The sequence below is a fragment of the Cynara cardunculus genome (assembly GCF_001531365.2).
Source record: "Cynara cardunculus var. scolymus isolate 2C chromosome LG 17, CcrdV1, whole genome shotgun sequence".
In the NCBI taxonomy this organism is placed as follows: Eukaryota; Viridiplantae; Streptophyta; class Magnoliopsida; order Asterales; family Asteraceae; genus Cynara; species Cynara cardunculus.
The window spans coordinates 11590003-11596535 of NC_037544.1; positions in this window are offsets into that span (position 1 = coordinate 11590003).

A 6533-nucleotide genomic window follows, 5' to 3' on the forward strand; every position below is an offset into this window, starting at 1 on the left:
CCCACCCAGAAAGGGGTGCACAATTACCTATGTTTTCTAGCCTAATCATGTGGAATTTGGACCACCGCTGAATTAGTGCTTTATCGAACCGTGGGACCTAAGTAGTGAATGGGCTACTTCAGGTTGTTCGAAAATTAATGGGGCATATTGGTCAGGTAAGGCTCAGTAGCGTCTCAAGTGTTACATCRCGAGGGATTTACATTTATTAAGTGCAAAGAATTCGCTTAAGTTTGCTATTACTTGGTTTATGCATTGAAATGTTTTTATGCATGTGAAAACCCGTGAACTCACCAACTCTTTGTAGTTGACCTTGTTTTTATTCCATGCTTTTCAGGTTCTGAGTGAGTGGTTTGGATTTTAAAGGAGCATACTTGGGCCAAGATCGATTAAGTCAGGATTTTGAAGTGTTTTGCTAACGTTATGTAAATTTGAAATTTCTGTTATGTCGATGAACCGTTTTATTTTTGAACAACTTGAAATAGTGTTATTTATGAACTGTTGCTATGACTGGCTTGTCTATTAGCATCCCGTGTTTCCGCTTTAGCGGGGTGTGACACCATGAAATTCAACTTATTATCAATTTGAACTTCAGGTAGCAGTACGGCCATACTCGGATCAGCCAAACACTTTCACAAATTTGAGACATAGAAAGTGTTGTGAAACGACCCTTTTACAAACTCTATTGATACACTATTGAAACGACCCTTTTACAAACTCTAAACGCCAAATCTTACAATACCTTTCCACAGAGAAACCTTCAACATTACAAAATCTCCTATCGTAAATTAAATAGGTTTTCGACATTTGTCGGCATAACTTTTATGTCAGTTTTGAGCTGCTTTAATGCTCTCAGATTTTATGTATCTTTTCAGTAGTTATTTGAACAATCTCCTGACCAACCAATTGTTTCTCCCCCACTTCATTCCAACACAATGGTGTTCTGCACTTTCTGTCATATATAACCTCATACGATGTCACTTGGATGCTGGAATGGTAACTATTATAATAAGCAAATTCGATCAAAGTCAGATGATTTTCCCAAGATCCCCCAAAGTCGATGATACAAGCTCTCAACGTGTCTTCAAGGGTCTAAATTGTTCTTTCACTCTGCCCGTCTGTCTAAGGGTGATACACCGTACTCAACCGGAATTGAGACCCCATAGCACTTTGAAAGAGCTCCCAAAATTGTAAGGTTAATTGACTGTCCCTATCTGAGAATATTGATAAGGGAACACCATGACAAGTCACTATTTCTTTGATATAAATCTTCGAAAGTCTTTCTAGAGGATAATTCTCTTTAATTTGTAGAAAGTACGTAGATTTCGTTACACAATCTACAATAACCCATATGGCATCATACCCCTTTGGAGTTCATGGAAACTTCATGATAAAATCCATTATGATATGATCCCATTTCCACACAGGAATTTCCAAAGACTGTAAATTCTCATATGCTCGTTGATGTTCAATCTGCACATGCAGATACGTCAAACATCGCTCTACTTATTTTGCAATATCTTTCTTCACTCTTGACTACCAATAGAATGGTTTTAAATTTTTATACATCTTATTGGTACCTGGATGAATTGAATATAGAGATCTATGAATTTCATTCAGAATTAGCTCGCGGTTATTCCTAAAATGTGGTACCCAAATTCTATCTTGGAAACATAGAATCCCTTTATCGTTCTTCGTCAGAGTTGTTATTATTCTACCAACTCTTTCAGCTTTAAATTTTTGTTCTTTAACTACTTCATTTTGACATCTCAAAATCTCGTTAAGAATGTTAAGGATTTAAGTTTGCTCATAACACAGTGGCTTTAATCGTTCCACTCTTTTCTTTTCGACTAAGCACGTCAGCCACTACGTTTGCCTTCCTGGGGTGATAAAGAATAAAGAATTTCACAATCATAATCATTTACTAGTTCGATTAATCGCCTTTACCACATATTCAATTCTTTTTGGTTAAACAAATGTTGAAGACTTTTATGATCAGTGTAAATCTGACAATTGGTCCCCAATAAATAATGTCTCCAAATCTTCAATGCAAAAATGACGGCAGCAAGCTTAATGTCGTGCGTAGCGTACTAATTCTCGTGACCTTTTAACTGTCTGGAAGCTTATGCAATAACTTTCCCTCTCTACATCAATACACATCCTAGAACCAATTTTGAAACATCATTATAAATCATGAAATCTTCTAACCCATTTGGTAGCGATAATATCAGAGCACTACATAATCGATCTTTTAACTGGTGGAAGGCTTTAATCTAATCCTCTCCTCATTCATACTTAACAGTATTTCTTGTCGGTTTAGTCAAAGGTGCAACAATCTATGAGAAGTCTTGAATAAATTTCCGATAGTACCCCGCCAGACCCAAGAATATATTAATCTCGATGGGGGTTCTCGGTACTTCCCATCTCTCAATAGCCTACCCAAAAATTGATCTTCTCTCAACTAGAATTCACACTTGGACAACTTTGCGTACAATTTCACCTTCCTCAAAAGTTCGAAAATTAAACGAAGATGTTCGGCATGCTCAGCTTCCGCTTGTGAGTATATAATATTATCATTCATAAATACAGTAAAAAAATTTATCAAGATATTCATTGCATACCCTATTCATCAAATCCATGAATGTTGCTGGAGCATTTGTCAGTCCGAACGGCATGACCAGAAATTCATGATGCACATATCTTGTTCGGAATGCAGGTTTAGCAATATCGTCGTATCGAATTTCAGTTGATGATATCCTAATCGCAAATCGACCTTGAAGAAGTAACTTGCCCCCAACTAGTTGATCAAACAAATCATCGATTCTTGGCAAAGGATATTTATTCTTTATAGTCAGTTTATTCAATTCTTGATAATCTATACACATGCTCATCGTCCCGTCTTTCTTTTTAATAAACAACATAAGAGCGCCCCAAGGAGATGTACTTGGTTTGATAAAGCCCTTGTCTAGCAGTTCTTTTAGTTGGGTCATTATCTCTTTTAATTCAGACAATGCCAAAACGATATGGAGCTCTGACCACTGGTGCTGCCCCAGGCGTTAAATCAATTAGGAACTCCACGAATAGATTAGGTGGTAAACTAGTCAAATCCTCAAGAAATACCTCAGGATATTCACATACTACTGGAATAGACTCTTCTTTACTTTTTTCTTTCTTTAAATTACTCAAATATGCTAGAAAACTTTAACATCCCTTCCGAACACACTTTTGGTCTCTTTTAACAGATATCCGGTTGGTGTGATGATCCCGCTGACCACCATAAATCAAAATAGGTCCTTTCCCTGGTAAATCAATGTTTATCATTTTTTTAATATACATAATGCTAGTCTGATTCGCTGCTAATCAATCCATACCCACCACAACATCGAATTCCTTATCAACATTGGGAACAAATGAATCGGTAACCTACAGCCCTCAATCTCTATTTGGCAGTCAAAGAAAACATAGGTAACAGATACTTGACTATTGTTAGCAGTATCAACTACTAAGGCATAGTCAAGGGGCACATAATTCATGCATAAACACCCAGCAAATAAAGGTGATACAAACGAGTAATTGGCACCAGAATTAAATAACACCTTTGCATATACTAAGTTATGAGAAATGTACATGTTACCACATAAGGAGTTTCCTCTACCTCTCCCTTTAACAGTTGAAAAGACCGTCCCCTCAGCCTATCAGATTCACCCCTCGTGATGTTAACTCCCCCACGGGCACTTGAAATATTTCCACCCAGAGCCAAACTTGGAGCCTTTAACTGAGGACATTCTGGTTTAATGTGGTCAATAGAATTACTTAGAAAACAACGTTGAAGCATCCGACAATTTATAGAGAAATTCCCTTGTTTCCCACATTTGTAGCACCTTCTTTGCTCAAAATTATAGTCATCTTGGTGGATACGGTGACATCTTTGACATGGTGTTGGTCCCAGCTGGATCTACAAGAGTTATAGGATCAGTTTGTAAAAGGGGGGATGAATACAAACACAAAAACTTTCTCTTTTAAAAATTATATATTGATAAAGAATGATCAATACAAAATTTACTGATTGTTTGTAGAAAAGATAAGGTAAAGAAAGCTATCTAACCAATCTAAAGATACACACTATTACACTTAGCAAAGAAAAAAGATTTGTTGTAAGAATTAAAGACTTAGAAAAGTGTTCTTCACTTGTTCAAAGTGGTTCTTTCTCCTTAGAGAGAGTAGTGAGAGAAGTAACTTATTAGGTAAGTTTCTTAGAGAGGAAGAGTGCTAACTGAGTAGAGAGCACTCAGCTATTTATACCCATTGCATTAAATGCAATTCAVAAGGTACACAACACGTGTCAAGATTTTTTAGGAAAGCTTTTCCTTTGCTACAGTGAACAGTAATGTCGTTGTTCATTAGCAGTCTTCTTTTCATAAAGTAGGTAAGCACGATAGAGTCAACTGAGTGGCTCCGTAATGTACTATACTCTAGAAAAGGTATGGGTTTGTCCTTAGTGTGTGTGAGGACAAGACAAAAACAATCATGCATGGTATGTTTCATTTGATATAATATAATCTTCAAAATTATCCCTTCCCCTTATCATCCGACTGTGCCTGACCTGTAATGCAAACTTTGAAACACCAAAATGAGGGTTAGACCATGAGGTCTAGTGAGAAATTCCTTTGTCTGCTATTACAGGGTGAAAAATCACTAAACACTTTTATAAACCCATATTTGTATAAATAACAAATAAAAAGCGTTTTAACGAACACACCTCTTTTATCACATCTATAAGATGAGACAACTCCAAATTATCACATCATTTAACCAAAGGACCCATTTATTGCAATTAAACAATAACTCATCACATCATAAGGATAAAATAATAAATTCTTTGCATCACATGGGTGAGACAATCCCATTACCTCACAACACACTAGTGCGAGAACCCCATATCATCACATCACATTTGATGCGATAAACCCAACTTGTCGCATCAATAGGATGCGATAAGTCAACCTTGTGCTCCTTGCATGACAAAGATGGGATATAAGCAAGCCATCGCATCAATATGATGCGATAACCCAAGTTATCGTATCTGAAAGATGCGACAACTCAAAGTTATCGCATCATAAGGATACGATAACAGTTCATCAATTTCATAAAACCTAGTCTTCACATACAATTTGATTTTGCCACCCTTATAAACATCATACCTCTCCTGATTATCCCACCCTTATAACCAAAATACATCTTTCTTGATTATGCCACCCTTATAACCAAAATATACCTCTCCTGATTATGTGACCCTTATTTCAACCATTTTATAGTAACATATCAAAATACAAAATTATGTTAATAATAGCATCAACTCAGTTTCAAAACTCCCACGTAAAGAACCATACGGTTCTAATTTCAACACTATAAAAGGAAAGTTTTAAATAAAACACACCTAATATTCACAAGAAATGAGGATGTATAACAACAAGTAATCAGCTTAAAATTACATAATCGACTTCATTCCTTCCCTTCAGTTTTGATTTCTCTCGGACTCAAGAACCCTTAGAAACTTCTTACCAACTTTTTTTTACACACCTAATGAGATAAAATAAATATCTCAATTAATCATCAATAAACAAGTATGAGGCAATGCGATTTAAAATATTTTGAACACATAATCACATTAAACACCTCAACTTACCACCAATATTCGAAAACAACCCTGAACTTTATAACCGATAAATCGGTTATCACAGTTCCAAACTATGTTCAACAAGCGATATCTTCAAGGATATCGATCAACACAGATCTAAGAGTTCAACGAGCGATATAGAATGATCTAACAGAAACTTCAAAAACTTCCAACAAAAATCCACAAAACTCAGAAATTGATGCTAAAAACTTTACAGATTAGCTCGAAAATGCATTTAGAACATGTTTTGTGAACACAATTTTCAAAAAACAGATTGAAAATGATGAATTTGATCAAAAATCAATCAAAAGAGTTTCGAACAAAACTAAGAACTATCGAACACAAAATCAATAAATTCCAACAGTTTAAGATTCCAAAATCAATTTAATTTCTTTTTTATTTGCTCCGATACCAATTTGTCACACACTGCTAAAGCGGAAACACGAAATGCAACAGCCAAGCGTGTCACAGCAACAATTAATAAATAACACCTTTAAGTTTTACAAAACAAAACTAGTTTAATAACATAACTAAAATTTTTATAAACCCTTGATTTACAAAACTTCCGACTCGAACTAAATCAGCTTCGCCACGAGTATGCTCCCATAGTACAACATATCTTACTTGATTCCTGAAAAGCATGGAACATAAAACGAATCAACTACAAAGAGTTGGTGAGCTCACAGGTTTTGACATGCATAAAACATTTTAATGCATAAACCAAATATTTGCAAACTTATGCGAAACTTTTGCACTTGATAAACGTAAATCTTTCACGATGTAAAAACTTGAGACGCTACTGAGCCTTACCTGACCAACTTGCCCCATTAATTTACGAACGACCTTAAGTAGCCCGTAC